This window comes from Nicotiana tabacum, chromosome 18 (assembly GCF_000715075.1).
Source record: "Nicotiana tabacum cultivar K326 chromosome 18, ASM71507v2, whole genome shotgun sequence".
Classification (NCBI taxonomy): Eukaryota; Viridiplantae; Streptophyta; class Magnoliopsida; order Solanales; family Solanaceae; genus Nicotiana; species Nicotiana tabacum.
In genome coordinates this window covers 43,462,084-43,471,258 of record NC_134097.1, presented here as the reverse complement: position 1 = coordinate 43,471,258, position 9,175 = coordinate 43,462,084, and positions in this window count along the sequence as shown.

The following is a 9,175-nucleotide window of genomic DNA, read 5'->3' as shown; positions in this document are numbered from 1 at the left end:
TATATTCCAGAATTGGATTGTCTGGAGCATTGTTGCCATCACACTGTGTGCTATTTCGTTTGGCTGTTATTTTCCTTCAACTCTAGTTCCACCTCGCATCAGAATCCTTTTCTTTTTGTGCTGTTCTGGTTGTTGTTGCTATTCTGCTCACTGTTGTTGCTGCCCTGTCCTGCTGCTACTACTAGTCCTGCTTCTTTCTGCTGCTGATTTCCACATCTTCTTCTTCTTCTCCTTTGCATTTTCAGCATTTCCAGGTACACATCTCAAGTCCCATATTGATGTAATTAAAACAGTTGGAAAGCATGAAATAAAAAAAGGTTGAAGAAGTTCAAGTATTTGTTGTAGTATTCATAATACATTAGCAGGCCTGTGAAAGTTGATTTAGTTTATGATTCAACAGTTCGAAAGTATGTATTGATATTTGACTGAGTTTACCCTGTTGTATTTTAACTCTGTAGTTGTTTGTCAGTAGGGGCATGTATATTTCGACTTTATACAATACTGTTCTTGTTTCATTTAGTTTTTTTTTTGTTTAGTTAAGACTAGTCCACATAAGTTTAGTTAAGTTCAACTCGAGAAGTGTTCGGATTAAGTGTTGTATTTCGTTTAGCTCGTACATGATTCCTTGCCAAACTAAAGTATTTTACTTTGCCAGTTATCCTTTAATCTAGTCCAAATAAGTTCAGTTTAGTTCAACTCAAGAAATGTTCGGATTAGGTATTGCATTTCATCAATCTCATATGTAGTCTTTTGTTCGACTGAAACGTCCTCGCAAGGCATGGCGTTTTTACTTTATAAGTAGTTAATCAGAAACTGACAAAAATCCGGATTAGGCAAAAGCCTATAATTGAATTCGCACGTACCTTTTCTTCTAGTTTTAAAGACAAATGCATTAGAAATGTAGCCGTTTTAGGATATCCTTTTCTAAAATAGAGATGAGCTTCGCCAAATAAAGATGTAAAATTGCGGGGCCCTCAATAAATAACCATGATAATTATTTAGAATTCAAGATAAGCCATTTAATAAATTTCATGGCCTTCTACAAAGATAATAACGCGTTAGACTCTGTTGGCGCGGCTTAATTAAATCACATTCTTGAATTCGGGTGCACATTTGATGTGACCCAAATCCGAATCTCAACGAAGTCCAAATGTATCGACGATCACGGGTGCATTGATTGTGACGTGGTTCGAGATGCATTTTCACGACGTTGCAATTCTATGAAAATAAGTAATAATAATAAAGCGGTTTAAACTTAATAAAAGCACGTAAGTCATAACATATATTTAAATCAGATATTTAGCCATTATAACAATTTAAGCGACCGTGCTAGAACCACGGGATTCGAGGGTGCCTAACACCTTCCCTCGGGTCAACAGAATTCCTTACTTAGAATTTCTGGTTCGCAGACTTCATTTGGAAAAGTCGAAAATTTCCTCGATTTGGGATTCAAGATAAACCGGTGACTTGGGACACCAAAAGCCAAACCTTTCCCAAGTGGCGACTCTGAATTAAATAAATAATCCCATTTCGAATATTGTCACTTAAATTGAAAAAACTCCCCTCGCGCATTTATCCTTCGGGGCCGGGCGCGCAAAAAGGAGGTGTGACAGATATTATTTGATATTATTTTTGGATGTTGAATGATTATTAGTTCATTAGACTTGAATTGGGGTACAGTTCGTAGTTTTGTTGTTGTTTCGTGTGATTTAAGGCCTCGAGTAGGTTCGTATTGTATTTCGGGGCTTGATGGTATGTTCGGATGGGGTCCCGAGTGTGTTTCAGATTGAGTTCGGATCGATTGGAGATTTAGAAGGAATTGCTGAACTGTTGAAGTCTGGTGCTTTCGCATCTGTGCTATTTGGGCCGCGGGTGTGGCACCACAGAAGTGGCTGCATGGATGCAGGTGCGAGTTTGGGCATGGAAAGCTGGGTTCGCAGGTGCGGACAATAGTGCGCAGCTGTGCAATTGTAGAAGTAGCGATTGGTCCCCATCAGCGGTGTGAGCACGTGATTTTTCCCCTATGTGAATTACTCCCATAAATTCAAGAAAAATAAAATTTTCCGTTATTTGCAATTTCGTAGATTTTTGTAGCATTTTTCGTTAATTGTTTACATTTGTCTGTGCATGTTTATTTTATTTAATTAGTGAAAATACAAAAATACTCTGCATTTGCATTTAGGATTTATTTATATATTTTTAGGTTTGATTAGTTAATTAATTATTTTTACAAAAAATGAAAATAAAAAATGGCTCATGTTTACATTTTACCTTTAATTGGTAGATTAGTGATTTTTCTTTGTATTTAGGAGCAAGTAATTTTTTCAATTATTTTAAGTAGATAAGTAGTGTAATCTTGCAATTTAGATAATTTAGGAATTTAATTTTAGGATTTCATTACTCAAATAAAAGAAAAAAAGGGGAAAAAGAAAAGAAAAAAACGAATTGAGAAGGGGTAGTTTAATTGGGTTGGGAATTTAAGTTGAGCCCAAGTAGTAATAACACTCGCCTCAACCCAAATTATCCCATTTACCCGCCTGTCTGCCCCTTAACCCGACCCATTCTCCACATATACACACACAGATACATACAAAGCCCAAATCAAAAGCCCCAAACGATGGAACACTGTTCCTCTTCTCCGAACAACCCAAATCACACCCTAGATCATCTAGAACCATGGCGAGTGAGCCCCCCAAATTCACCCCACGCACCCCCCATCTCTCCACGTCACCGAATATTCTAACGGCCTCTGACAGATTTTCATCTCTCACGTGCTTTCTTGAGGATGATTTCCGAAAAAATGGGGACTGTGGATTGATTTTGAATCGATCCCCTCTCTCCATCTGTCCGGATTCGTTCTAGAGAGGAATATTTTTGGATTTTTGAGGAAGTTTCTAGGTTTGGGTATAAAAGGGGTGCTCTGAACAGATTTTGACAGAAAAGGAAATTTTTTCGGAAGAAAAGAGAGTAGGAGATTTTAGGTTAGAAATATTTTGAAAGAAAAGAAAGAATAGAGTTTTAATTTTATCTTCCAACTCTTTTCTTCTTCTGATTTTGCATTGATACAAAAAAAGGTTGCATATTTTCTATCTATTCCTCTCAAATCCAAAAAAATGGACTTCTGTTGTTGATTTCTGAAGTTGTTCGTGGAGTTGGTTTGAACTCGAGGTGGGATTCGTTTGAGTTTGGAGTCAATCAAGCCTTCCTACGCCGTTCGAGTTTTCTTACTGATTCACGGTTCATAGGTTGAATTGTTGTTATCTTCTTGCTGAGATTTTGGATTCAACGCTTTGTAATCGACCTCACTTCTTTTATCAAAAAAAGAGATTCAATTTCAGGTTTAGGTTTGTTCTCTTTTGCTCTTATTTACACAGTGACGATTAAAGTATGATAAGATTCATGGATAATACTCTTTGGGGAAAGTATTTGAGAATTAGTTTAAATGCATTTGAATGAATTGAATCAAGAAGGGCCGGGGTCGCTGCAGCTTAGATTTCTTCGATTTCAATATGAATAATTACAGCTTATGTGTTTTCGTGGTTTGTGATAATGCGTTAAACAATGATGCATTCTCTCACGATTCTTGTGGATTTTTAGTAGTAATGGTTGTAGTTTATTGATCTCTTGACAAATAAGTTCGATACTCTGTTCTTGTTGGTTCATATTTTGTAGACATTTTGTTCTCATTATTTGAACATGTTTAGATAGTGGTCGTTGGAGTAATGGAGCTGAACTTGGCCTTGAACTTGTCAGTTTGCATCTCACCTCTTTATGTCCTGATTATTTGTTCGAATTGGCACGTCGTTACTGATTTCTCCTGTAATTGTTAAGCTCACATACATTTCAATCAATTTTTGAGCAACAGATCAGTATACTATGCTTTAGAGTTCACGCGGCTTTGCCCTTAGAATCGTGTTTTTGGACTGCAGATCCTCTTGGCTTTCTTGTCTTGAGAGCTGATCATTTCTGTTAGTTTGCAGTCCTTGGTGTTCTATGCTTTCTTGTACTGAACATTTCTGGCTTTGTCATGATCCCTAGCCACTGTTGGATGATATAGATTAACCTCCCTTTAAAAAATGTGTTTCAAGCAAAACATTAGTTTGGTAAATGTAAATTGATTGAGACTAGCTATTCATGTCTTGGATATTATTTGATTCATGGAAAGAAGTACGAAGATATGCAGATTTTTGGAGTTACTCGTTGATCCTTGTGTCCATCTTTGCTGGATGTTTCCATTGAAATTTTTTTTAGCCTTTGGCATGACTTAGATAGATTGCTGTGTATCCTAAAAATACGACATAAAATTTGCAGATTAGGTGTATAAGTTCACTGCGTCACTTGATACTTGTGTTGAGTGATAAACTTTGTTTTGATCCTCTAGCTAGACAAGTTGCTACAAATTTTCTATTTGAGTATGGATGATCACGTACAGGCTAGATATTTGGTATTCAAACATAACAAGTTCTCGTCACATGATTGAATTATATTAGTGAGAAATGAGGAATGCATTATTGAAAACAGTCTTTCTTGGCCATAGGTTAATACTAGGCAAAGGTTATAATTTAGGCAAAGGTTAGTCAGGAATCTATTGTGCTAAGGTTTGGACGTCCATTTAATAGAACCCACATCCATTTCCATCATTTCAAATCAGCGTAGGAAATAAATAATTATGAATATTCGTAGTCTGCTTTAGATCCATTTAATATACTATCGTTGTTGTGGACACGTTCACGTGATATGATTATGATTTCTAAAAACAAAATCGGAGTATACGTTTGCGCAACTTTGATCAAACCTTCTTAATATAATAAAGCGTTATTAATCGTGGACACATTCATGTGGCATAATTTTTGACGCACCAAACAAATGGGTACACGTGCGCGTGACCCGTTTCAAGATAATTTTTAATTAGAAAGAGGCAAATGCACATAGATTCTAAAATAAGTAATTAGACAATTTGATTAAGCCAAGTATGATCAAAGCGACCGTGCTAGAATCACGGAACTCGGGAATGCCTAACACCTTCTCCCGGGTTAACAGAATTCCTTACTCAGATTTCTGTATTTCGCAGACACGAACAGAGTCAAATCTTCCTCGATTCGGGATTTTAAACCAGTGACTTAGGACACCATAAATTATCCCAAGTGGCGACTTTGATTTTAAATAAATAATCCCGTTTCGATTGTCACTTAAATTGTAAAAACTCTCTTATACCCCTCGGGGGTGTAGGAAAAAGGAGGTGTGACAAGAGGAATCTTGGGGAGCATTGAGGGACCACATGTGCGGTTGATGGAACGTAGAAGTGGACACGCATATGGGCCTTATGGTCCGTAGAAGCGGAACTTGCTGAGTCTTTAGTGAATCTGCATTTGCGATGATTTTTTTGCAGATGCGACTATTGGACTGCAGATGCGGAATGCCTGGGAAGAAATAGACTAGATCGAGGGTTTTATTTCATTTTCCACCTTTTGAGTTAGAGATATCGGTTTTGGGCGATTATGAAAGGAATTTTCAAGGTTTGGATCGGGGTAAGTATTTTTTACTTGGTTTTATTCATTAATCATGATTCCATCATTGTTTTTATCATCTTATTAGTGATTGAAGTTGGAGAAATTGGGGTTTTTTGTAAAAACTTTCCTAAACCATAAATTGAGGATTGAAGGTTGATTTGAGATCAAAATTGGATAATTTTAGTATGGTTGGACTCGTATCAGAATGTGTGTTCGGAAGTTATATGTTTGATCGGAGTCCAAAGTGCGAGCCCGGGGTTGACTTTTTTATTTGACTTTTTGATATTCATTAAAGATTGAAGCTTTATCACCTGGAATCGCTTCCTATAGCTTGTATTTATGGTATAAGTTATTTTGGCTATATTCGAGTTGTCCGAAGTGGGATATGCACGGAAGGGCTTATTAGTGGATTGATTTAGCTTGTTGAAGGTAAGTATCTTGCCTAACTTTGTGTGGGGGAAAATACCACATAGGACTTAAGTTGATTATGTTATTTGTATTATGTGAAAAATGTGTACACAAGGTGACGAGTGTGTACATGGGCTTATATGTGGTATTTTGACAGGTTCAAACTTCTAGATTTCTTCCATGCATTTAATTGAAATTGTCTTAACATGCTATATTTTTCATTATTGAATTTTCTCTCACATGCTCTATTTGACATTATTAGCATAAGTTCTATCCTTTAAGGTCAAGTTTGTTCTTATATGCTTTAGTTGAAGTTGTTAGCTCTCTTATTGTCTTGTTATTTCTTTTATTGCTAAATTATACTTATTTGAATGTCATGACCCAAACTGATGGGCCGCGACAGGCACCCGGTACCTTACTCAACCGAGTACCAACATAATGTATATTTTCATATCATACTATCATAGATAACTGAGCCGGATAGGCTGTCGTGAAATAGATAGAATACAACATGTTATACCTATTTATACGTAAGATATACGGGCCTATAAGACCAAATATCCACTTGCATATTAAACATAGGCTGACAAGGCCATAAAATCTTTTACGTGCATGACGTTCTGTCTACAAGCCTATAAGAATACATAATTTTCATAAAGGACGGGACAAAGTCCCGCCATAAAACAATACATGTCTAAATCATAATAACCAAACGAGCAACTCCGAAGCAAATGGAGCGCACCAACATCTTCCGCTGAGCTGATAGCCTACTTGGAGGGCTCTCGATCTGTCTATCGGGCCCTGCGGGCATGAAAAGCAGCGTCCCCAGGAAAAAGGGACGTCAGTACGAATAATGTACCGAGTATGTAAGGCACATAAATAAGTACATAACAGATATGGACGGGATATAGAATAAATGACTCAACTTGTAAATCTGGATAGCTCTAAAATTTGTGAAATAATTATAGTGTCATGCATATGCGTATGAATGTCATGTCATACATAGGTAGATGTTTCATAACATCATTAGGCCTCTGAGGGCATCCCATCATATCATCTCGGCCACTGTGGGCAAAATCATCAATGTATACCAGGTGATCAGGTGGTGGTGCGTATTTAACGCCGTAAACTTTTCCCATATCCCATATAAATATAATATACATATATACGCGTATATAACACCATCTGGTCATGGGTCAATGTACATGTATAAATACATGAAATGCATAAGAAATACGTTAATAACATTTTCTCGAAATGCTATAAAAATCCATATGCCTTTTGGATAAACTTTATCAAATACGTATTTTTCTGAGACCCATGAACAGAAGATATAATAATAATCCATATGGGGAATCAAGAATATAGACACCTATAGTATTTCTATGAATAGAGTCATTTATGGAAGTTGTGCATTTTCTCGTTTCGTTCATGTCGTATAGATCATGCCAAAAAGAAAGAAGGGATAGCCTTAACATACCTGGAGTAGGAAAAACTCCGTATAATATTCTTAGAGAAGATTGTACCGTACTCCTTTAGAAACGCAAAATTTTACGTTGCTACTATTCCAACAAATTCTCGTTGGGAGCTTTTGTAAATTGAATTTAGCTTCTGCTCCTAACCTATTTTGAACCAAGAAAGAATGATATATGAATGTTACCAAAGACTAATGGACGTTCTGATCCTTTTGAATGCATATAGATGGGATTGTGACTTATATTCCTTAATAAAGGATAAGACTCTTTAGGTGTCTATCCATTATTAAATGGAAATAACTCACTTTTTTTTTGAGAATGCCACATAATATAGTCACTTTTGAGTCACAATATCATGATTCTTTTTGCTGCTACATTTTGATTTAATACTTATCCAAATATTTAGATTAATTAGGTATTGTCCCAGTACTCGGTAATTAATCAATTACCCACATAATTAAGAATTGTCTCAACTTACTTAAAATACTACTCTCTTTTAACATACCTTGTACACCTTATGGTCATGTAGTACCTTGTATAACACTAGTCCATAAATATCGGGTATTTTAGCTCGGGCCATATTTTACCCCAAAATGCCAAACTTTGACGAAAATTTAACTTTCTTTGACTTGCTTCCCCTTCCACCTTCACGAATTTACTCATCACTTGTGAAATAGCATAATCCTTATAATCTCTAAATAATCTTTTATTTGGACTGATGTCAATTACCTTACGACAAATTCAACGTACAATGCTACAGGGTTCAACATCGTCGTAACTTAATACTGTGAAGCGTAACATCACCGTAATGTAATACTGCAGGGTGCACATCGCCGTAACTTAACATTGCGAAGCGTAGCATCATCATAATATAATACTGCAGGACGCAACATCATCGTAATATTGCGGGGTGTAATATCATTCCCCCCTTTGGAACATTCGTCCTCGAATGTTGACTGATGCTCTTATCATTTTCATAACTTATAGCTCTTGTGAATACGTTAATACTCTCCTTTCCATTTAATTAGTTGCTCTGTGAAGAAATCCAAAGTCTATGGTATTCCCCCCTTTAGTCTTTTTGCTCATATCATGACTTGTGGTCGAAATCTTTCTAATCTCGCAACTGCTGCTACCTCCTGTCATGTAGCCTGTATGACCTTGGCTTTTTAAGTGTGCTTATGCGATTCATTTTTCCTTTTTCCTTTTAGTTTTTAGTCAATCTCTAGGCCTTACTTTGTAAACATATACAAGGCTTAATAGGATGCCTCTCCGGGCATCTATAGGTGTACTGAAGTTCTTCGCTAAGTACTTTGTAGAACTTGCGAATATGGCTATATCTTATTTCATAGACCTAGTTACCCATTCGTATGAGTTTACTGCATCTACGTAGGTCATACTATACCATAATTCTTACTTCGATTTATCGTTACTGAGGTCTGTAACCAACTCTAGGTTACTCTTGTTGCTTATCCTTAAGACTGATGGCCTAATCTCATCTCATACTTTGTAACTTTTATCCATCCATTGTTGATTCAACTCAATATTGATCTACAATCTACCACTGATAACTTGAAACTTCTTACGTAATCACTAGGGCTGACGTCTCATCGGGGAACATCTGAAATGATTAGACTGATCCACCTGGGGGCGATACCATGCTTCCATAACCGTATTTCATAGCATCCCAATGTGATTCACCTTACGTTGGTATTTTAATTCCATATAATTCATGAATCCCTTCCTCTTTTTTTTCCAAATAACTACTCAATCGAAGGCCCAAAC